The sequence below is a fragment of the Mobula birostris genome, chromosome 20 (assembly GCF_030028105.1).
Source record: "Mobula birostris isolate sMobBir1 chromosome 20, sMobBir1.hap1, whole genome shotgun sequence".
NCBI lineage: Eukaryota > Metazoa > Chordata > Chondrichthyes > Myliobatiformes > Myliobatidae > Mobula > Mobula birostris.
The window spans coordinates 34624194-34649988 of NC_092389.1; the positions used below are offsets into that span (position 1 = coordinate 34624194).

The following is a 25795-nucleotide window of genomic DNA, read 5'->3' on the forward strand; positions in this document are numbered from 1 at the left end:
GTGATGCAAATTTCAAAGCTTTATAAATACCGACTCCTCAAACCTTGTCCGAACAATCAGCAGCCAAGGGCTCCTCTAAGCAGCTGCCTAGCACTCTAAAAATTAAAATAAATGACGCCCACAAAGGAGAAGGCTGTAAGAAGATAGCAAAGCGTTTTCAGGTAGCCATTTCCTCAGTTCGTAATGTAATTAAGAAATAGCAGTTAACAGGAACGGTGGAGGTCAAGTTGAGGTCTGGAAGACCAAGAAAACTTTCCGAGAGAACTACTCGTAGGATTGCTAGAAAGGCAAATCAAAACCCCCATTTGACTGCAAAAGATCTTCAGGAAGATTCAGCAGACTCTGGAGAGGTGGTGCACTGTTCTACTGTGCAGCGACACTTGTAGAAATAGGACCTTCATGGAAGAGTCATCAGAAGAAAACAACACACACACACACACACACACACACACACACAAAGTAGTACGCAAAAGTTTGGGCGCCCCTGGTCAAAATTTCTGTTACTGTGAATAGGTAAGCGAAGTAAAAGATGACTTGATTTCCAAAAGGCAGAAAGTTAAAGATGACACATTTCTTTAATATTTTAAGATTTTCTTTATTTCCAAATAATAAAAAAGGAAAAGGACCTGAAGCAAAAGTTTGGGCACCCTGCATGGTCAGTATTTAGTAACACCCCCTTTGGCAAATATCACAGCTTGTAAACGCTTTCTGTAGCCAGCTAAGAATCTTTCAATTCTTGTTTGAGGGATTTTCACCCATTCTTCCTTGCAAAAGGCTTCTAGTTCTGTGAGATTCTTGGGCCGTCTTGCACGCAATGCTCTTTTGAGGTCTATCCACAAATTTTCGATGCTGTTTAGGTCGGGGGATTGTGAGGGCCATGGCAAAACCTTCAGCTTGTGCCTCTTGAGGTAGTCCATTGTGGATTTTGAGGTGTGTTTAGGATCATTATCCTGTTGTAGAAGCCATCCTCTTTTCATCTTCGGCTTTTTTACAGATGGTGTGATGTTCGCTTCCAGAATTTGCTGGTATTTAATTGAATTCATTCTTCCCTCTACCAGTGAAATGTTCCCCATGTCACTGGCTGCAACACAAGCTCAAAGCATGATCGATCCACCCCTGTGCTTAACAGTTGGAGAGGTGTTCTTTTCATGAAATTCTGCACCCTTTTTTCTCCAAACATACTTTTGCTCATTGGAGCCAAAAAGTTCTATTTTAACTTCATCAGTCCACAGGTCTTGTTTCCAAAATGCATCAGGCTTACTTAGATGTTCCTTTGCAAACTTCTGATGCTGAATTTTGTGATGAGGACGCAGGAAAGGTTTTCTTCTGATGACTCTTCCATGAAGGTCATATTTGTGCAGGTGTCGCTGCACAGTAGAACAGTGCACCACTACTCCAGAGTCTGCCAAATCTTCCTGAAGGTCTTTTGCAGTCAAACGGGGGTTTTGATTTGCCTTTCTAGCAATCCTACGAGCAGTTCTCTCAGAAAGTTTTCTTGGTCTTCCAGACCTCAACTTGACCTCCACCGTTCCTGTTAACTGCCATTTCTTAATTACATTACCAACTGAGGAAACGGCTAACTGAAAACGTTTTATCTTCTTATAGCCTTCTCCTGCTTTGTGGGCATCACTTACTTTAATTTTCAGAGTGCTAGGCAGCTGCTTAGAGGAGCCCATGGCTGCTGATTGTTGGGACAAGGTTTGAGGAGTCAGGGTAAGTGAAATTTGCATCACCTGGCCTTTCCTAATGATGACTGTGAATAAGCCATAGCCCTAACAAGCGAACTAAGGTCTGAGACCTTGGTAAAAGTATTCTGAGAGCTCAAATCTCTTGGGGTGCCCAAACTTTTGCATGGTGCTCCTTTCCTTTTCCCCCCACTCTAAAATTGTACAAAACAAAAATAATACAGTAATCTTGCTTAAAATGTTGAAAAGAATGTTTCATCTTTAACTTTATGACTTTTGAAGATCAGTTCATCTTCTACTCACTTAACTATTCACAGTAACAGAAATTTTGACCAGGGGTGCCCAAACCTCTGCACACATACACATGTGTGTATACATACACACACGTATATACATACACACACGTATATACATATATATACATACATAGATAGAACTAGGGTGCCTAAGACTTTTGCACAGTACTATATTTGCCAACGTGGATCAGAGTGTCTGTAAATCTGGTAGGAGCAAAAGATGTTGAGAATGGTGAGGGTGGAGCACTACAGGTGGCCTGCGGGACAGGTGGCAGAGAGAAATGTGCCAGGGGCAGGAGGTGGCTTGGGAACAGACACACACACACAGCCCAAAGACATCATTCAAGGTCAGTTGTTTCCAAACAATTGGTTTATTGATTATTACAAAATGTCTCTGGTGCTTCCCACTCCCTCCCCTCTCCCTTCCCCTTTACTCAACTGTGAGTCTCCATTCCCCGTCCCCTTCCCAATCTCAGTACACAAATGAGACCCATATCAGAATCAGGTTTATCATCTCACGTCATGAAATTTGTTTTGTGGCAGCAGTGCAGTGCATATACACACAAACAAATGCACATATATATGCCTTACTTTTGCACAATACTCAGCATTGTATATAAAGGGAAGGGATAGAGCAAGAGCTGGCAGGTAATAGGTGGATCCAGGCTTTTTTTTTTCGGGGGTGGGGGTTAAAGAGTGGGAATGATGTCTGAAGACAGGAGGTGACAGATGCAAGTGACAAAGGTGTGAAAAGTGATGGAATCTGATAGGAGAAAATGCTTGGGGGGGGGGGGGGCAGGGAGAGCAGTCACCAGAAGTCTGCCCAGGAAGAATACAAGGAGTCTTCATCTAATTTGCATTCAGCCTCAACTTGAGAGTGGGGGTGGCTGAAAACAGATGTCATTATGGGAATGGAAAGTGCAATTAAAATGTCAGGCCATTGGGAGATCCCAGCCGACATAGCAGACAGAGCAAAAGTGCTCGACTAAGTGGTCCCTAATCTGTAGCCAGTGTCAAAGCAGAGAAGGATGCACTAGATGCAATAATTGATAACACAGGGTTCCCATGTGAATGGCCATATAGGGTCCTGTATAGTGATGAGGGAGGTATAGGGGCAGGTGTTAAACTTTTTGCAGGCAAAGTACCTGGAGAGGGAGGGGAAGAGAAATGTGCCTGGAAGTGGGATCCCACTATAGATAGCAGAAGTGATAAGTGAAGAGAGGAGGTGTGTCTGAAGTACATATCAGTGGATAGTCTGTCTCTTGAGATGGAGACAAATCAGGAAACAGGACAAGGGTGGCATTAAACAAAATTAATTTGAAGGCAGTGTGAATATTGATGGCCAAATTGATAAAATTGACAAGGGCTACTGCACAGGACCGAAAGAAGTTGAAGGTTGTAAATCTAGTCAGCTCCATCTTGGGTACTAGCCTACCATGACATCTTCAGGAAGTGGTGTCTCAGAAAGGCAGCATCCATTATTAAGGACCTCTAGTACCCAGAGCATGTCCTTTTCTCACTGTTACCATCAGGTAGGAGGTACAGAAGCCTGAAGGCACACACTCAGTGATTCAGGAACAGCTTCTTCCCCTCTGCCATCCGATTCCTAAATGGACATTGAACCCTTGGGCACTACCTTTTAATATAGTATTTCTGTTTTTTGCATTTTTTAAAATCTATTCAATATACGTATACTATAATTGATTTACTTGTTTATTATTTCATTTATTTTTTTTCTAGATTACATATTGCATTGAACTGCTGCTGCTAAGTTAACAAATTGCACGTCACACGCCTGTGATAATAAACCCGATTCTGAAACTCTGCATGGCTAAAATTAAATTGGCATCACAGTCAGTACAGATACAGGACTCAAAAGATGTTTCCATACTATACTCTCAGTTCTAACTCTGAAGTTGTTGAGGGAACTAAGGCTGGGCATTGCAAAAAGGCTGCCATAATCTTCCTGCCCTCCCCAGATACAAGGGAGTTGTAGAAGAGCAAGCGGCAAATATAACACCATTGTTAAAAGCTATGCAAAGACACGGCAGACAACTACAACCAAAGCCAGTTTTGAGTAAAATTTTTGAACAATAATCAGGGAAAACATTAAGAGCAAAGCAGAAATGTTTAAACTTATAAATATGAACCAGCCAGACCTATCAAAAGCAGTGTTTGACTAAGCTAATTGATTTTTCATAGCAAAGAGGAGTACTGAAGGGAATGCAGCAATTTCTACGTGTGGATTTGAGTATGACATTCAAAGTCCCACACAAAAGAAATTCAAGGGTCAGCCACAGCACTGATTAGAATGCTGAGAGTACAGGGAGCAATTACTGCTCAGCCTAAAGGATGGTGGGCAGCAGTGTTTCCCAGGGTGATCAATATTTAAAGTCATAAAAGCCAAGCTTATTATCATATGTACAAGCAAGTTTATTTGAAGAGCAGTTTTCAACCACAAGGCAGTTCAAAGTGCTTTGCATAGAACAAGATATAAAAATCAAACATCAAATTTCAGACAATATAGAGAATAAAATCACACAAAAATAGATATAATAAATAGAAGTTACAGTGCAAGAGATTCTAATTAAAAGCTACAGCGAAAAGTTTAAAGCCTCAATTTAAAAGAGCTTAAAGTTGGGGCACACTTCAGATCCTCTGGAAGGTTATTCCAGATATGTGGAGCATAGGAACTACAAGCTGCTTCACCACATTTAGTTTTGACCCTGGGGACAGTAAGCAGACCTACCCCAGATGACCAGAGAGCTTGAGAAGGTTCAATGCAGCAAGAGATCAGAGATGTATTTTGGCCCTAGACCATTCAGTGCTTTAGAAAAAGTCAATCCTCCGATGGACAGGAAGCCAGTGTAGTGATCTGAGAACTGGGGTGATGTGTTCTACTGTCTTGGTCTCAGTGAGGACTCTAGCAGCAGCGTTCTGAATGAGCTGCAGCAGTCTGAGGGTTTTTTTTACAGAGACCTGTGAAAACTCCATTACAATAGTCAAGCCTACTAAAAATAAATATACAGATGAGTTTCTCTAGATGTTGCTGAGACATTAGCCCTTTAACTCTCCCTATATTTTTAAGATGGTAGTTGGCTGACTTTGCAATTGTCTTAATGTGGCAGTTAAAATTTAAGTTGGGAGTCCATCACAACACCAAGGTTCACACATCAAAGTTGCTGGTGAACGCAGCAGGCCAGGCAGCATCTCTAGGAAGAGGTACAGTCGACGTTTCAGGCCGAGACCCTTCGTCAGGACAAGAAACACCAAGGTTTCTGGCTTGTTTTGTGGTCTGTAACAACAGGGATTTGAAGTGAGCACCAAAAACAATTATTTCAGTTTTCTCTTTGTTTAACTGGAGGAAATTTTGGCTCATTCAATCAGAGACTTGTTCAATACAGTTTTTTTAGTGATTGTACAGGACCACAGTCACTTGATGATGCTGTTATATAAACCTGAGTGTCATTGCATAATTAAGGTAAGATATTTTGTTGCTTACCATGATTTGAGCTAGAGGGAGCCTGTATATGTTAAACAGAAGATGCCCTTGAGGCACTCCGCATGTCATTTTTGTTCGGTCAGATACGCAGCTACCAAGCGACACAAAATAGTTCCTGTCCAGTAAATACGATTTAATCCACTCTAGGACTGTACCGGACAGTCCCACCCAGTTTTCCAGTCTGTCCAGTAATGTGCCATGGCCAACTGTGTCAAAAGCAGCACTGAGATCCAGAAAACCAAAACTGAAATTTTACCATCATGGTTTAAACAGATGTCATTTAAAACCTTGACCAGAGCAATCTCAGTGCTGTGCTGTTGTCAAAATCCAGCCTGGAAAACATCCATCCAGTTGCTAGAAGTACACATGTACATATAGTTGGCACTGGTAGCATGGCAACACTTGCAGGCTGCCTCTAGGTTAACTTAAAAACGCATTTCACTGTGTTCCAATGTACATGTGACAAATAAAGCTAATCTTTACATGTAATGTGCAATGTAAAAAAACTGCAGCATTATCATAGCACCATATGAGCATTCACAAGAAAAATTATACACTTTTAATATAAGAAAAGAAACCATTTTTGCAAAGTGATTAGAGTGGTCATAGTGACGCTAAACTCTAGTGGTGATTAGAGCTTTGCCGATTGGCTAAAGAACCAATTAAAAAGAAATGCCGTTCTTCAACCTGGTGGTGTGGGACTTCAGGCTTCTCTACCTCCTGCCTGAAGATAGCTGTCAGAAGCCCGAATGGTGGGGAGGAATGTGCCTGTGATGTATTGGGCAGAGTCTACTACTCTCCACAGATTATGTTCCTACATATTCAAATTGGTGTACCAGATCACAATGCAACCAGTCAGGCGTTATAGATAGATACTTTATTGATCCCACAGGAACTTACAGTGTCACAGTAGCATTACAAGTGCACAAATACAAATATTAGAAGAAAAGTAGAAATAACAAAAGATAAGTTACCACAAACAGTCTTAATGGGGGGAGGGGGGTCATCACTTCCCTGGCTATAGGTTAACTCATTATAGACCCTAATAGCCAAAGGTAAGAATGATCTCATATGGTGAACTTTGGAGCAGAGCAGTTGTCTTAGTCTATTACTTAATGTACTCCTCTGTTCAGCCAAGGTGGCATGGAGAGCGTGAGAAACTTTGCCGAGAATTACTAGGATTTTCCATAGAGTCTTTTGTTCCATCATAGCCTCCAGTGTGTCCAGTTTGACTCCAATAAGAGAAACAGCCTTTCCAATCAGTTTATTGAGCCTGTTGGCATCACCAGTGTTGATGCATTTGCCCCAGAAAACCACCATATAGATTGTACTAGTGACAACAGCCTGGCAGAACATGTGAAGGAGAGACCTGCATACTCCAAAGGACGTCAGTCTCCTCAGGAAGAAGAGGCAACTCTGGCCCTTCTTGTATACAACTTCTGTGTTGGTGCTCCATTCAAGTCTGTCATCCAGGTACTTTAAGATCCTCACCACATTCATGACCTCACCATCAATGGTAATAGGGAGCAACGCAGGCTTAGTGTTCCTAAAGTCCATCACCATCTCCTTTGTCTTACTGATACTGAGCTGCAGGTGATTCAGCTTGCACCATTTGACAAAGTCCTCTACCAGGGCGCATTACTTATAAGAGATATGCAGGATAAAACTGCTAAGTTTGGAAGTGTGGCAAATGATAGTGGTGGTGGGGGAGGGGGGGTGGGAAAATCTAGAACTGTCTGCAGGGCTGGCGGAAACAAAGTAAACCAAGAACTTCATATACATGGAACCAACATAGGCCCGATAGATCGAACAATTTCCTTCTCTGTCAATCCCTCCATGATTCTCCTTTATACAACAGCCTTCGGATCACCGTTAAAAACATTCTTTTGTTACTCATAAATCTTTTAGCATCAGGAAGATTCATAACTGTCTATGCTACGAGCAGTGTTTTAACTGCTTCCATCTTTAATGTCTCAGGAAAGTCCTTGGGGCCAACTGATGACTAATAACAAGCAAAAACCTGGATGAGTAAACACAGTGATCAATATGAACTTACTGGGCTAAAGCTGTGACCGTGCTGAATTGCTCTGTGATTAATTCAGTTTTCATAGACAAAAAAGGGTCGAAGAAATAGTGTCAGGTTCACAGTTCTAATCAGAGGTATTCAAAACTAAAGCATTAAATCTGTTCCTCTTTCCACAGACGTTGGCTGACCCTTTTGCTTCCAGGACTTATTTAGATCTCAGGTAGCCTGCATTTATAATTATTTTTATTTTCTTAAGGACACAGGTCTGATCAATGTCCAGATTAATAGATTGTTATCCCAAAAACACAGAAAGTTTGTCTTGGGACAGAAGTTTTACTGATTTTTGCAGATGAACTGGTAAATATTGAGACCAATTAGCTAAAATAATACAGGTTACACAATTAAGATGTCAGTATCCTGTGACATGATGACTCTTTTCTTAATATTGATTGCCATGCCAAATTTGGTATTAGCATCTGCGACTTATCAGGTGAGTTACAGAAGACACACCATCTGTGACAAGCATATTCCAAATAATCAAAGGCTTTGCTCCCTGCACCCACCCACATGCGTGCCTACACTATTTTCCAAAGCAGAAAGAAAAAAATATTTTAAAATGCTTTATGCTCCCAAAAGCATATGGACAGCTCATGTTGCATCCAAGTGCTGAAAATCTTAGCACTTAGTCACATGGATTGACAAACACAAGTTAATGTTATTCAGAGCCATTACAAGAGAGAATCCGCAAGTGAACATTATAAAATTGTATACAATTTGGTTTCAGTTGCAGCATTATTTCTGGAGTTTCTTAAACACGAACACTTTTAACCAGAAAGCCAGAGAAAAATTCCATCGTTAAACTTGCATTGAAAAGTGAATTTCAGCATTTTGTTTTATTCGTTTGTCCACTTGCTTTCAAAACTTTACTCCATCTCCTCCCAGCATAATTAATTATTTCAAAATGGTGTCAAAAATAGTGTACGAAAAAATACTTTTAAAGATGTACTGCAACCTCTGGTTAGATTAGCTCTCAGCCAACTTCTTTTGGCTGCTGCCCCAGACAGAGCTCAGGATTGAACAAAATGGATGAAAACTTCATTTTTTTTCCCCATGTGTTTATTTTCTTTCCCCATGCAGATTTATGGAAGAGCTTGCCATGTATTGGAGCTAAATAATCAAATTTAAATATTCATCCAGTTAATTGCAAATATTACAGCAATTAAGGAATTAAAGCATGTTTAGTACTGTAATTCACAAATAAATCAAAGGGAAATGTTTTACCTTGATAAACACTGCTCAAAACAATACGGAACACATTTACATTTCACTGTCCACATTCTCTATTTCTGTAACCGCCATATGCTGTATATGACTATTACATTAGGTGTGGTATTTACTGGGCTTGTGAACTTTCACGATCTAGATAACAGATTCAGTTCATTAACCAGCTGAACTAAGGTAATATATCTGAAATGTTAAATGTTCTACTGCCTCTGCACTGTGCACTGCTTTCATTACAGGTGTTTCAATATGGTAGAATGAAGCATTCCCTCCAAGATGTCCAAACTAGCTTCTTTGTCTTAGATATTGGATGGCTATCCACACCAATGCAAGCACAGGTCATTCATCTTGGTGGTTTTGTTTTGCTAAAGAAATAGCATTTCCCTGTCATTTTTTGGCTATTCTTTCAATTTCTCCATCAACAGGATCATTATTCTTTCTCATTTTTTGTTTGTATTTATGTTTAATATTGCCCTTTTTTAGTGGAGTGTTTTTTTTCTTGAATATCAGCAGAACAATTAGAGAATGTATTTCCTCAGTTTACTGTAGACTGTGCCTTATTGTATTGAAATAGATCTTAACTAAATCTAGATTGTAAGTTGTGGTGTGTTCCTCCCTTTCCATTAAATATTTATGTACTGTCACCTAACTCCATCTCATTAATCATGATGAAATCTAATATTAGCTGCCACATTTTTTGTTGTACTGCTTTGTGCTTGGCAATTGATGTATGTCTGCACCCCCCATAATGTAGTTGGTGTATTGTCACATGTACTGAGATACAGTGTACAGCTTTTGTTTGCATTCCATCCAGTCAGTTCATTTCATACACAAGTACATCAACCAGGGCAGGCTAATGGTGATGCTCACATCTAAGAACTTGAAGCTCTCAAACTTAACATCCTAACACCATTGGAGGAACATGTGTACCACCTCCCTGTCCCCCTTTCCTGAAGTCAATGACTAGCAGAACTGGCAATTCAGGAAAGTGCAAGAGGTCTAGGTATAACTCCCAGAAAGCCATCTCACATGTTTAGTGGCAATTCTGGAACAAACTTGATTCAAAGGGATGCTTGACAACTGTGGTAGGGCTTGAATGCTATCACCTCCTACAAAGCAAAACCAAGCAACATAAATTACAAGGTTTGACTCCCAGGTGAGCTCAATCCTTTTACACTCACATTAACTGACAAAATGTGGAGGCACCTTCATAAACTCTCACCAACCCTAATAATCCTATCATCGTGGTCTCTGAATCCAATGGGAGAGCATCTTTCAGGAGCAAAGCATCTGCCCAAGCAGCATGCCTGGCTGAGTCATGAAAACCTGTGCTAATCAGCTGGCTAATGTTTTTACGTACATCTTCAACCTCCCGCTTCAGCAGTCTCAGATACTACCTGCTTCAAGCAGGCTTTACTCATACCAGTGCCTAAGAAGAACGTGGTGACCCATCTCAATGACCATCACCCAGTAGCACTTACATCGACTGTGATGAAGTGCTTCGAGAGGTTGGTCATGAAGCACATCAACTCCTGCCAGAGGAGCGACCTGATCTGCTCCAATTTGTCTGCTGTCACAACAGGTCAACATCAGTTGCCATTTTATTGGCTCTTTATTAAGCTCTGGAACATCTGGACAGTGAAGATGAGCAGAAATACATCAGGATGCTCTTCTCTGACTACAGCTCTGCACTCAACATTATCACCCCCTCAACTCGTCGCTAAGCTCCAAGACCTGGGCCTTGATACCTCCCTATGCAACTGGATCCTCTATTTTCTCACTTGCAGACCCCAGTCGGTACGGACTGGCAACATCTCCACAATCTCCCTCAGCACAGGTGCACCATAAAGCTGTATGCTTAGCGCCCTGCTTTACTCACTTTACAGCTCACTTTACTCACATGGTGTGGCTAAGTACAACTGCAATGCTGTATTTAAGTTTTTTGACAACACCACTATTGGCGAAATCAAAGGTGGTGACAAATCAGAAGACAGGTGAAAGATTGAAAATCCGATTCAGAGGTACCATAACAACCTCTCACTCAACATGAGCAAAACCAAAGAGCTGAATATAGATACTTTATTGATCCCAACGGAAATTACAGTATCACAGTAGCATTACAAGTGCACAGGTATACAAGAGAAGAAAAAGATTTTTTTTAAAAAGTTGCCTCAAACAGTTTAGGGTGGGGGGGGGGGTCATCACTTTCCCAGCTATAGGTTGACTCATTATCGAGCCTAACGGCAGAGGGTAAGAATTACCTCATATGCCACTCTGTGAAGTAGCACAGTTGTCTCAGTCTATTTCTAAAAGTGTTCCTCTGTTCTGGCATGCCAAAGGCGAGAAACATTGTCCAGAAATGCGAGGATTTTCCGTAGGGTTCTTTGTTCTACCACAGCCTCCAGTGTGTCCACTTTGACTCCTATAACAGAGCCAGCCTTTCTAATCAGTTTATTGAGCCTGTTGGCATCACCCATGATAATGCCATTGCCCCAGCACTCCACCACATAGAGGATTGTACTGGCAACAAAAGACTGGTAGAACATGTGAAGGAGAAGCCTGCATACTCCAAAGGACCTCTGTTTCCTCAGGAAGTAGAGGTGACTCTGGCCCTTCTTGTGCACAGACTCTGTGTTGGTGCTCCTCTCAAGTCTGTCATCCTGGTGCACCCCAGGTACTTGTAGGTCCTCACCACATCCACTCCAGCAATAGTAACAGCGAGCAATGCATGCTTAGTCTTCCTAAAGTCCATCACCATCTCCTTTGTCTTACTGATGTTGAGATTCAGCTTGCACCACTTAACAAATCCCTCCACCAGGGTCCTGTATTCATCCTCCCATCCTACCTTTATAGACCCAACTATTGTTGAGTCAGAGAATTTCTGCAGATCCAATAATGACTGCGGGAGGAAGAAGCCAGAGGTCTATGAGCCAGTTCTCATTAGGGGATCGGAGCTGGAGAGGGCCAGTAGCTTTAAATTCCCTTGGCGTTATTACATCAGAGGATCTGACCTGGGATCAGCACATAAGTACCATCACAAAAAAGGCATGACAATGCCTCTATTTTCTTAGAAGCTTGCACAGATTCAGCATGTCACCAAAATCTTTTACAAAGTTCTAGAAATGCACAGGGGAGAGTATCAACTAAAGAAATTTGCCTGTCCCCTAAAACCCTCACTAATTTTTAAAGATGCACCGTAGACAGCATTCTCCGAGGGTGCATCACAACCTGGTATGGAAGTTGTCCTGTCCAAGACCGGAAGCTGCTGCCGAAGATCGTGAACACGGCGCAGCACATCACACAAACCAATCTTCCATCCTTAGACTCACTTTACACTGCACGCTGTCGGAGCAGTACTGCCAGGATAATCAAGGATACGACCCACCCAGCCAACAAACTTTTCGTCCCTCTTCCTTCCGGGAGAAGGCTCAGGAGCTTGAAGACTCGTATGGCCAGATTTGGGAACAGCTTCTTTCCAACTGTGATAAGACTGCTGAACGGATCCTAACCCGGATCTGGTCCGTACCCCCCAAATATCCAGACCTGCCTCTCGTTTTGCACTACCTTACTTTCCATTTTCTATTTATGACTTATAATTTAAATTTTTAATACTTACTATCAATTTGTACACCAGGGAGCGGGAAGCGCAGAATCAAGTATCAATTGTTTGGCGACAATACAGTATAAAGTATCCTAACTGGTTGCATCAAGACCTAATATGGAAACACCAATGCCCAGGAATGGAAAAGTCTACAGAGAGTGGTGGATACAGTCGAATCCATCACAATCAAGGCCTTCCCACCAATGAGCAAATTTTATAAGAACCGATGCCACAAGGAAGCAGCATCCATCATCCAGATCATGCTCTCTTCTCACTTATACTATCAAAAGTCTTAGGTCCCACACCATCAAGTTCAGGAACAGTTATTAACCTACAATGATCAAGTTCCTGAACAGGCATGGATAACTTCACTGACCATAACTCTGAAATGATGCTGCAGCCTAAAAAAGACCTGCTCTCTTTTTTTTTTTTACAGCTAATTTCTCAGTATTATTTTTATTGCCACATTATCAGTCTTTGTATAGTTTCTCATAGATCCTATTGCATTTCTTCATTTTTCTTGTAAATGCCTACAAAATGAATCTTAAAGTAGCATACGGTAACATATATGTACTTTGATAATAAATTTTACTTTGACAGCATAGAAACATAGAAAACAGGTGCGGGAGTAGGCCATTCAGTATGATCATGGCTGATCATCCAACTCAGAACCCTGTACCAGCCTTCCCTCCATAACCCCTGATCCCTTTAGCCACAGGGGCCATATCTAACTCCCTCTTAAATATAGCCAATGAACTGGCCTCAACTGTTTCCTGTGGCAGAGAATTCCACGGATTCACCACTCTCTGTGTGAACAAGTTTTTCCTCATCTCGGTATTAAAAGGCTTCCCCTTTATTCTCAAACTGTGACCCCTCGTTCTGGACTTCCCCAACATCGGGAACAATCTTCCTGCGTCTAGCCTGTCCAATCCCTTTAGGATTTTATATGTTTCAATAAGATCCCTCCTCAATCTTCTAAATTCCAACGAGTATAAGCCTAGTTGATCCAGTCTTTCACCATATGAAAGTCCTGCCATCCCAGGAATCAATCTGGTGAACCTTCTTTGTACTCCCTCTATGGCAAGAATGTCTTTCCTCAGATTAGGGGACCAAAACTGCACACAATACTCCAGGTGTGGTCTCACCAAGGCGTTGTACAACTGCAGTAGTACCTCCCTGCTCCTGTACTCCAATCCTCTTGCTATAAATGCCAGCATACCATTCACCTTTTTCACCGCCTGCTGTACCTGCATGCCCACTTTCAATGACTGGTGTATAATGACACCCAGGTCTCATTGCACCTCCCCTTTTCCTAATCGGCCACCATTCAGATAATAATCCGTTTTCCCGTTTTTGCCACCAAAGTGGATGACCTCACATTTATCCACATTAAATTGCATCTGCCATGAATTTGCCCAGTCACCTAACCTATCCAAGTCACCCTGCATCCTCCTCACAGCTAACACTGCCGCCCAGCTTTGTGTCATCCGCAAACTTGGAGATGCTGCATTTAATTCCCTCATCCAAGTCATTAATATATATTGTAAACAACTGGGGTCCCAGCACTGAGCCTTGCAGTACCCCACTAGTCACTGCCTGCCATTCTGAAAAGGTCCCGTTTATTCCCACTCTTTGCTGCCTGTCTGCTAACCAATTCTCTATCCACATCAATACCTTACCCCTAATACCGTGTGCTTTAAGTTTGCACACTAATCTCCTGTGTGGGACCTTGTCAAAAGCCTTTTGAAAATCCAAATATACCACATCCACTGGTTCTCCCCTATCCACTCTACTAATTACATCCTCAAAAAATTCTATGAGATTTGTCAGACATGATTTTCCTTTCACAAATCCATGCTGACTTTGTCCGATGATTTCACTGCTTTCCAAATGTGCTGTTATCACATCTTTGATAACTGACTCTAGCAGTTTCCCCACCACCAATGTTAGGCTAACCGGTCTATAATTCCCCGGTTTCTCTCTCCCTCCTTTTTTAAAAAATGGGGTTACATCAGCCACCCTCCAATCCTCAGGAACTATTCCAGAATCTAAAGAGTTTTGAAAAATTATCACTAATGATCCACTATTTCTTGGGCTACTTCCTTAAGCACTCTGGGATGCAGACCGTCTGGCCCGGGGGATTTATCTGCCTTTAATCCCTTCAATTTACCTAACACCACCTCCCTACTAACATGTATTCCACTCAGTTCCTCCATCTCACTGGACCCTCTGTCCCCTACTATTTCTGGAAGATTATTTATGTCCTCCTTAGTGAAGACAGAACCAAAGTAATTATTCAATTGGTCTGCCATGTCCTTGCTCCCCATAATCAATTCACCTGTTTCTGTCTGTAGGGGACCTACATTTGTCTTAACCAATCTTTTTCTTTTCACACAGCTATAAAAGCTTTTACAGTCAGCTTTTATGTTCCCTGCCAGTTTTCTCTCATAATCTTTTTTCCCCTTCCTAATTAAGCCCTTTGACTCCTCTGCTGGACTCTGAATTTCTCCCAGTCCTCAGGTGAGCCACTTCCTCTGGCTAATTTGTACGCTTCTCCTTTGGAATTGATACTATCCCTAATTTCCCTTGTCAGCCACGGGTGCACTACCTTCCTAGATTTATTCTTTTGCCAAACTGGGATGAACAATTGTTGTAGTTCATCCATGCAATCTTTAAATGCTTGCCACTGCACATCCACCGTCAACCCCTTAAGTGTCATTTGCCAGTCTATCTTAGCTAATTCACGTCTCATACCTTCAAAGTTACCCTTCTTTAAGTTCAGAACCTTTGTTTCTGAATTAACTATGTCACTCTCCTTCTTAATGAAGAATTCTACCATATTATGGTCACTCTTACCCAAGGGGCCTCTCACGACAAGATTGCTAATTAACCCTTCCTCATTGCTCAATACCCAGTCTAGAATAGCCTGCTCTCTAGTTGGTTCCTCGACATGTTGGTTCAAAAAACCATCCCGCATACATTCCAAGAAATCCTCTTCCTCAGCACCCTTACCAATTTGGTTCACCCAATCTACATGTAGATTGAAATCACCCATTCTAACTGCTGTTCCTTTATTGCACACATTTCTAATTTCCTGTTTAATACCATCCCCAACCTCACTACTACTGTTAGGTGGCCTGTACACAACTCCCACCAGCGTTTTCTGCCCCTTAGTGTTATGCAGCTCTACCCATATCGATTCCACATCCTCCAGGCTAATGTCCTTCCTTTCTATTGCGCTAATCTTCTCTCTAACCAGCAACGCCACCCCACCTCCTTTTCTTTCATGTCTATCCCTCCTGAATATTGAATATCCCTGAATGTTGAGCTCCCATCCTTGGTCACCCTGGACCCAGTCTCTGTGATCCCAACTATATCATATTCATTAATAACAATCTGCACTTTTAATTCATCCACCTTGTTACGAATGCTCCTTGCATTGACACAAAGCCTTCAGGCTCGCTCTTCCAACTCTCTTAGCCCTTATACAGTTATGTTGAAAAGTGGCCCTTTTTGATGCTTGCCCTGGATTTGTCGGCCTGCCACTTTTACTTTTCACCTTACTACTTTTTGCTTCTACCCTCATTTTACACCCCTCTTTGAGATATTGCCCACTACAGTGGCATCATCTGCGAACTTGTAGACCTAAAAATAATGTAAAATAATTTGCATTAATAGTGGTTTTTTTGTTTATTGTCGAGTATCTTGTTCATACAACTGCTGACGTGTAATCACAATTATAATTGAGGAACACAAGAGATTCTGCAGATACTAGAAATCCAGCATAACACACACACACGCAAAATGCTGGAGGAACTCAGCAAGTCAGTCAGCATCTATGGAAATGAATAAACAGTCAATGTTTCAGGCCAAGACCCTTCATCCGGATTGAAGAAACACTGCAGCTGATTTGTGGACAGTATTGCTACAGAATATTGAACAAAATACTAGGTAGTCAACCTTTGGTTCCATTGGTTGAATAAATATGGTGCAATAGAAGAACTGTCCAACTTTCCATGATCAGTGCCACATGTGAATGGAGGTAGCACCTCAGCTTCAAGTTTCAGCTGGAACTTGGTACATCACTTTTCAGTACTTCAATGAAAGTACTAGCCTGATTATGTACTAATATGGATGCGGAGAGCTTTGAACATGTAACCATTTCACCTGGATGAATGTGCCATTCCCTTTGCCATTACTGATTCAAACAGAATAAACGTGGTAATTTGAAGATGAGGAAAGACTGACAATGTAAATAGGTCACCTTCCACTTATCCTGCTATGTAGAATTAGGACAATTTATAGCAATCAACATCAATTACTGTTCAACAGACCAGACAGGAGGAAAGATTTGGGCAGTATGTCTGCCCTGCTGAAACTAAGGCTTCTAACTGCCTTTCCAGAACTCCAAATAAAAGGTGTTCTGCAGCTGAAAATTGGAAAAAGCCAAAGTGGAGTACTATGCTGCTCATTTCTAGTTGTTCTAGCTTCAAACTTTTACGTGGGATTTTCGTTTGAGTTCACGCTTTTGTTTTTGTTGCAAAACTCCCTCAAATGGTTTCAGCAGAGACACTCTAACAATAATACTTGCCTGCAACTGGAAGTTATGTTTTAACTATCATAGTATGTCCTCTTAAGAGTTAGCTGCAAGATTATAGCTGCTAAAGTGCTGGCTACTGAAAGAACTTGCAGTAGATCACATGAATGTGCAATAAGGGACTGACTCATTGTGGTATTAAATGAAACACACTGATAGCTCCAACTTTGCTGAAGATCTTTATAGCAGCTGTTAAGAGTGACACAATGCTATTTTAATGGTGTTAAAAAGTAAAAAAGCCATTTCCAGGATTTTGTCCCCAATTGCAAGAGCATGGGAATTGAGACATATTATTTTCAACCAGTCTCCTCATTTTCCCAGTTTGAGTGCATAGGTTGATTTTGTTTTTACAGCACTTGCCTTCAAAACTTTGAAATTATGTTGCTGTTAGGTGTCTACTATTTTACTACTCGTGGTGTTTAGATTTGTGAAATCAATCACTAATTGGCAGGTTGCCATATTCATTATTCACTTGTATGCAGTTTACAATAAATGAGTGAGTCTGGTGTGGAATGGGGTGTCAATAGACATTTGAAGCTATCTATCACTGAGCAAACTATAGTAATGCTAGAACTCATTTCACAACCTGCCGCATTAGTGGTTTGAACTCAACCACGAATTGTAAATTTTTCCAATATCACCAGATAACATCTGATAAGAAATACATATGGGAATATATTTGGACTATTACAGTGAAATATTATTTGTAATCTTTTTTATCAACTCCATTTCACCATCACAGACAAACCACTGCATGCTCTCGTTGCTAAATCAAACCATGCTGGTAATTGATGCTTGTGGTGTCTGTTGCGGTATTTTCAGGAAGCCGGATATCTGTTTGTGGTTGCAGTGGAAACATCAGTGACCACTAAGTGAAATTACTTCATAGCTGCTATTTTCCTGAAAGATTTCATGCGAGGTTTTTGTTTTAAAAGCAACATATACAAAAAATAAAGGTCGTTCACATCAAGGTCATCATTTGAGGAAGAAGTTTTAAACCAATGTTGTGATTGCTCAGTGTCAGATGATCAGTCTACCTAAAAGTTAGTCCTTACATTCATTTCACGTAACAATAGAAATATTTAATTTTCCCCAGGAAAAAAACTTGTTCTGTAAGAGAATCAGCTTTTAGCTTGCCCTCCTTCTACTCCCTACACTTTTTATTCTGGCATCTTCCCCCTTCCTTTCCAGTCTTTATGAAGGCCTGCGGCCCCAAAACATGAACTGTTTATTCATTTTCACAGATGCTGCCAGACCTGCTAGTTCCTCCAGCATTTTGTGTGTTACACTGAATTTCCAGCATCTGCAGAATCTCATTTTAAATCATATTGGAAATGGTTTGGCACCCAGTTCCTCAACAGACAGGTGATCGCTCAGAGATCAGAAAAAAAGAACCTCTAATGTTGTTTATTGATTTGTTGTGTTGCATTTGGCTTATAGTTTATATAAACCACAAGCACTGTATTGCTAGTGATAGATGTTTCCACCAAATACCTTATCTATGGTATCGAACTTGGTATCTGGTCCAATGATATCCCAAAGATGGTTGAGATTATTTGCTTGTCACCTCCAGCTGAAGATGTCGGTAAACGCCTCAGCAATCAATGTCTCTTATGCTCATGTTTTGAGCTGTGCCAATATTGGGGACGAGATATAAAGAGTAAAAGGGGAGGAGTTGGGCCTGTCAAGAACAAAAACAAAAAATACATAGGAATGCAGAATACTGAGAATTGGATATTTTAATTTTGGTGCAAATCGTCCATGCCAACCAGGATGCCTAGATTTGCCTGCCCGTATGGATAAGTTTTAGAGGGATATCTGGGCCATATCCCTCAAACTTTCATGTCTATGTAGCTGTCCAAACATTTAAACATTGTAATTGTACCCACCTCAACAGCTTCCTCTAGTCACTCATCCCACATACTCTAAAAGGTCAACCCCAGCCTCTTTCACTCTAGGGAAAACAATCCCTGTTTATCAGTCTCTCCTTATAACTCAAGCCCTCCAATCCCAGGAACTTTTCGTGTAGAAAAGATTCACAGTCTCTAGCTCAGTCACTTCATTCCTATAGTAATGGCAACCAGAACGGCAAATAAAATTCAAGGCACAATTTCACCAATGTTTATACAGCTGTCATGGGATGACCCAACTCAAACTCACTGCCCTGTCCCAATGAAGGCAAGTGTGCCAGACACCATTCCCACATGTGCGCATGCACCAGTCGTGCATGCAGCCTGTTACAGCCGTTCCGATCAGTATTCTTAGTTTTTACTTCTTACTTTTTAACTTGCGTTATTCTTTGTATTTTTTTTCATGGTAACACGTCAAAGCTGTACCCTCTCTAACATGCTGGTAGAGTGTTTTATTTGGGTTTTTAGCGCTGGAAATAGTTACATTCCGACACGTCTCATTAACGGGAAAGAAGCATGGTCGCATTGTTTATTCCAGGGACCAGTTGCTTGCGCTTATGCCGGCCAGTTTAGTGAGCAGAGCGGCGGACACTCCTGCTGAAATCTGGAGGAAAACACACAGAGGATGCAGAGGGGGATCACAAAGTCGAGGAAAGAGGACAGGGTCGAGACAACAGAGACTTATGGAGAAGAGGAGTTCGGTGGGTAATAAAATGGATGAGTTCACGGCGCTAGCCAGGCGTCAGAGAACACTACGGGAGTGCAATGTTGTGTGTTTCACTGGAATGGGGCTGCACGAGGACATACTCGATCAAAACTTTTCCACGGACAGCTTCCAGACCGTTTGGGCTGACCAGAAGTGCACTGAGAGCTGTAAGCGTAAAGGAGTTGGGTGCTTACTGTTCTGGTTAACAACAGATGGTGCAATCCGGGTCATATTACAATCGAGGAACATGTTTGTAGACCGGATATTGAACTTTTTACTGTTGGACTTCGGCCATATTCCACCAAGATACAACACTGGGCGCACGGGAAGTTGTTCCTGCCTGTGGCCATCGAACTTGCAGCTCCTCCCATGGAGGGTCAGACACCCTGAGCCAATAGACTGGTCCTGGACTTATTTTCCATTTGGCATAGTTTGCATTTTGTTGTTCGATTGTTTGTGGTTTTTGTATTGCTGTATTTATGCTCTATTCTTGGTTGGTGCAGCTGTAACGAAACCCAATTTCGCTCAGGATCAATAAAGTATATCTATCTATCTATCTATATCTACTTACCTGTACCACCACTATGTACTTAATAACCTAGCTATTTTACAACATTCACCAGGGCGATGTCATTTACTGAGTCTGCCATGTCCCAATTTCACCTCTGGCAGCTCATTCCAGGTACTCACTACCCTCAGGTAGTAATCTTGTAACAAAGTTACCACCTCAACTCCCTTTTTAACTTTCTCCCCTCTTACCTTGTATCTGTGCTGTCTGATTTTGGACTCCCCAACTCTAAGGAAAAGATTATGACTTTATCTATATCCCTCATGATTTTAAACTTCTATGAGATCACCCCCTTCTTTCTCCTGTGCTCCAGGGAATAAAGATCCAGCATGAGCAACCTCTCCCTGTAACTCAGACCCAGGCAGCATCCTCTTAAATCCCTTCTGCACCATCTCCAGCTTGACAATGTCTTTTGTGTAACATGTTGACCAAAACTGCACATAATACTCCAAGTGTGGTCTCACCAACATCTTGTATATATTGCACCTTAATGTTTCTATTCCTAAACTTGATGAAGGCTGATGAAGGCCAGAATGTTAAGCACCTTGTTCACCACCCTGTATACTTGTGTGGTCGCTTTCAGTGAAGTGTGTACTTGTACTCCCAGGTTCCTGTTCCACAACACTTATCAGTGCCCTGCCATTCATTGTATAGGTCCTACCCAGGTTTGACTGTCCATCACCTCACGCATTTAATCTGAAACCCATTTGCCATTCCTCACCCCATCTCCCTAAATGATCAAGATCTCTGTAAATCATTGTCGATAAAACCCTCATTATTCACTATCAATAAAACCCTCTAAAAAGGAGGAGAAGATGGTGGCGTGACGGCAGCGCGCATGGTCTCTCCGGTGAATGATATTTGTAATCTGTCAAGTAGGGGACCGTGCACAATTCTGATTTGATGGAGACAGACATGAGAGTACGGAGGAACATCTGGAAAACTTCTGAAATGCCCACTTCGCTGCTGCTGCTACTGTGTGGCAACCGAATACTCGGTTTTGCTTGTTTCAGCGGCCGGGGCGAGGTTGAAGGCGCTCGGCAGAGGATGGTGCTCGGGAGGCTGTATCGGAGGGGTTGGTCGGAGACTCGAAGTTTTTGGATGGACTGACTCAGTGTTGGCTGTGGTCGGCTGCTTCCAAGGCATCAGCAAGTTGACGGTGCCTGGAGGTTTATGGCAGGGAGTTTCTCCCTTTTGCCGTCTGCTATCGGGGACTCGGGAGTCGATCGACTCAGGGACTTCGAGGCTTTTTTTTTTTACCGTGCCCATGGTTTGTTCTTTATCAAATTATGGTACAAGTGTCCCCCACTTTTCGAACGTTCGCTTTACAAAACCTCACTGTTACGAAAGACCTACATTAGTACCGGTTTTCACTAACAGAAGGTGTGTTCACTGTTACGAAAAAAGGCAGCGCGCACCCCGAGCAGCCGCTCCTCTCCCGGATTCAGAACTGCATTCTCATCAGCATTGCTTAAACACGTGCCTGTGAGCAGCCGTTAGCAAGATCAGTTCTAAGGTATCGGAAAAGCCTAAAAGAGCCGTAAGGGTGTTACATTTAGTGTAAAACTAGACATAATTAAGCGTTTCGATCGTGGTGAACAAAGTAAGGACAAAGTGAGTTTGGCTTGTGGAAGTTGACGAAGATGATGTTGAAGAGGTTTTGGCATCTCATGACCAAGAACTGATAGATGAAGAGCTGATGCAATTGGAAGAGGAAAGGAGAACAATCAAAACCAAATGCAGTAGAGAACTGACGAAAGTGAAGTCGTCCAGGAACTGAACGTGAGGCAAATGCGTGAGATTTTCGCTGCAATGATAAAGAACGATCTTAATTTTGAAAGGGTACGTCGGTTTAGGGCATATTTGCAGAATGGTTCGAGTCCTTACAAAGAACTGTATGATCTAAAAATGTGCAAGGCTAAGCAGTCAAGCAAGCCTTCCACATCAGCCACAGCAGACGACGAACCTCAACCTTCGACATCGAGGCAGGCAGACATAGGAGAAGGTGACCTGCCTGCCCTGATGGAAACAGCCGACACCTCAGTATCCCGCCATCCCAACCCCCTGGGCCACGGACCGATATATTGCCGCTGAGAATGCAGCGGTAGCTGGGATGCACCCAGCACAACTTTAAGAAAAAAGCCGAAATAAACAAGCTAATTAATTAGGTGCCGCCCGGCACGTAAATGTCGGCCCTTTTCAGAGGCGATTGCCGATTGCGTCGCCTCTGATCTGGGCCGACACTTACGTGCCGGGCAGCACCTAATTAATTAGCTTGCTTATTTCGGCTTTTTTCTTAAAGATATGCTGGGTGCGTCCCGGCTGCCGCTGGACCCTTGCATGCTTTGCGTATCGGTCGGCGGCCTGGAGGGTGGGGGCCACTGCACCACCCCAACCAACCTCTGACGACTCAGCCTAACACACCATCATCAGTGTGCTCGGCACTGTCCCAATTCTGGTAAGTGATACTACACTGTACATACATTATTTCTACTTTATATCGGCTGTGTATTTTTATGAGTTATTTGGTATGATTTGGCAGCTTCATAGCTTAAAGGTTACTGGAGAACGCTTGCGCCGTGTTTTTGCCGACGGCGCTTGCGTGAGATTTTCACTACGGAGAACAGTGCAGCAATGATTGTGGAAAAGTATTTCTACTTTATATAGGCTGTGTATTCATCATATCATTCCTGCTTTTACTATATGTAACTGTTATTTTAGGTTTTATGTGTTATTTGGCATGATTTGGTAGGTTATTTTTGGGTCTGCGAACGCTCACAAATTTTTCCCATATAAATAAATGGTAATTGCTTCTTCGCTTTACAACATTCCGGCTTACGAACCATTTCATAGGAACGCTCTACCTTCGGATGGCAGGGGAAACCTGTATTGCTTTGCACTGCTGTAACTATATGTTATAATTATGTGGTTCTGTCAGTGTTAGTCTTTGGTGTGTCCTGTTTTCTGTGATATCACTCTGGAGAAACATTGTATCATTTCTTAATGCATGTATGCATTTCTAAATGACAATAAAAGAGGACTGAGTGTTCTCATAATCTAAATCTAATTTAGTATCAAACTTGCTAACTGTGCCATGTACATTCACATCCAAATCATCTACGTAAGCAGTATTGTGGTAAGTACAATCACTTTGCAGCATCAGCGATCACTGATCAGGGTTCAATTCTCGATAAGGTGTTTGTACATTCTCCCCGTAATCTCATAGATTTCCTCTGGGTGCTCTGGTTTCCTCCCACGTTCCAAAGATGTACAGTCCAAAGACACATTTCACTTTTTGTTTCAATGTACATGACAAATAAAGCTATTCTCTTAATGAGTAACAGAGAACCCAATTATGGCCCCTGGGACACCTCACCAGTCACAGGCCTCCAGAGAATCTACCTTCAACCATCACCTTCTGCTTTCTATCAGAGCCAAATCTGAACCTACCTCAATGGCTCACCCAGACACCCATACAAATTAACCTTCCAGTTCAGCTGCCACACAGGATCTTGTCAATGGACTTACCGTTGTTCACAGAACATCCACTGCACTACCTTCATCTATTCCCTCTAGTTCCTCTTCAATAAGCTCCAAAAGATTTGTCAGATGTGACCTTCCACACGCACATGCTATTCATGATCAAGGCCTCAACTATCCAAGTGATTCTATCCCTACAGATTTCCCTCCAGTAACTTCCTTACAAGTAAAGTCAGACTCACTAGCCTGTAGTTGCCTGGCCAGTCCTTGCTACCCTTCTTGAAAAATGGAACATTAGCCACCCTCCAGTCTTCTGGAATTTTGCCAGTGGCTAATAACTAAGCAAATATGTCTACAAGGGCTTCTGTGATTTCTTCTCCAAACTCTCAATGTACTTTGAAGCTGCAAATATCTCCTTCCTCGTAATATGCACATAATCCAAAACCTCACTACTTATTGTTTTCATTTTTTGGGCATCCATTATATTCTTAGTAAACATGACAAAATGTTGGATATAAAGTCCAGTAGGAAATGCAACAAGAGCATCATTTCTTTTGGCACTTTAAGGACATCCAAAGCATAAATGACAGTGATACTTCACTCCTTAATGAGCTCAACACCTTTTAAACATGCTTTCAAAGAGAGAATAACACTACATGCGTGCAAATCCCCATGGCATCTGGTAACCTTGTGATCGCTGTCTCAGAGGGCAATGACAGACGCTGAACACGAATAAGGCATTGAGCCCAATGGTGTACCAGTACAGGTACTAAATACCTGTGCCAACCAAAGGGCTCATTTGGTTTAAGAACACCTTCAACTTCTCACTGTTGCAGTCTGATGTTGCCATCTGTTTCAAAAAGGCAATCATTCCAATGCCCAAGACAAGGGTGATTTACCTCAATGACTATCACCCAGAAGCACATACATCTACCATAATGAAGTACTTCAAGAGGTTGTTTATGGCTAGAATTAACTCCTGCCTAAGCAAGGAGCTGGACCCCAATGCAATTCACCTAACGCCACAACAAGTCTACAACAGACACAATCTCAATGGATCTCCCCTAGGCTTTGGAGCATCTAGACAACCACAAGCCATATGTCAAGCTACTGCTTATTGATTACAGCTTAACATTCAACACCATAATTTCATCAGTACTAGTAACCAGGTTTCAAGCCCTGGGTGTCTGTATATTCCTCTACAACTGCACCTTTGACTTCCATATTAGGAGACCACGGTCAGTGCAGATTGGTAATAACATGTCCTCACTGACTATCAGCACACTTCAAGGATGTGTGCCCTGCTCTACTCTACACTCATGACTATGTGGCTAGGCACAACTCAATCACCATCTATAAATTTGCAATGACACAACTGCTTTTGGCAGAATCTCAAATGGTAATGAGGGGGCTTACAGAAGTGAGGTATATTGGCTGGTTTAGTTTAGTGTTGCAAAATCAATCCACAGGAGTTTGTGGAGAATGGATATGTCACCAAACACTCTTACAAATTTCTACAGATGTGCTGTGGACATCATTCTGACTGGTTGCCTCACAGCCTGGGATAGAGCCTCCGGTGTACAGGATCACAAGAGGCACAATAAAAGACAAACACACACTAAAAACACACACAATTCTACTTTTCATGTCTTTACTGAACAGATTACTTGATCATTCACAGTCCAGGCTGGAAAAAAATGTGAACCCTTGTATTTAAAAACTGGTAGAACCTCCTTTAGCAGCAATAACCTCCATCAAACGTTTCCTGTAGCTGCTCATCAGACTTGCACAATGGCGAGGAGGAATTTTAGACCATTCCTCCAGACAAAACTGTTTCCGTTCATCAGTATTTCTGGGATACAACATCTCACCTGGACTCTGGCTTGGCCATTCCAAAACATGAATTTTCTTTAAAAATTTTTCTTCTTTTTAAAGCATTCTGTTGTTGATTTACTTGTGTTTCAAATCATCCAGCTTCTATTAAGCTTCAGGTACTGGACAGCTACCATGACATTCTCCTGTAAAATGACTTGATACAATTTTGAATTAATTGCTCCCTCAACAATTGCAAGCAAACCAGACCCTGAGGCAGCAAAGCAGCCCCAAACCATGATGCTCCTTCCACCATGCTTCACAGTTGGGA

The 25795-nt window shown here is 42.0% G+C and overlaps 1 protein-coding gene across 7 annotated transcripts in view; it reads right to left on the reverse strand.

Annotated features, from left to right (window-relative positions):
* LOC140185133 (rho GTPase-activating protein 32-like) overlaps positions 1-25795 on the reverse strand; it is a 583009-nt gene that overhangs the window by 448062 nt on the left and 109152 nt on the right. The window lies entirely within an intron of this gene.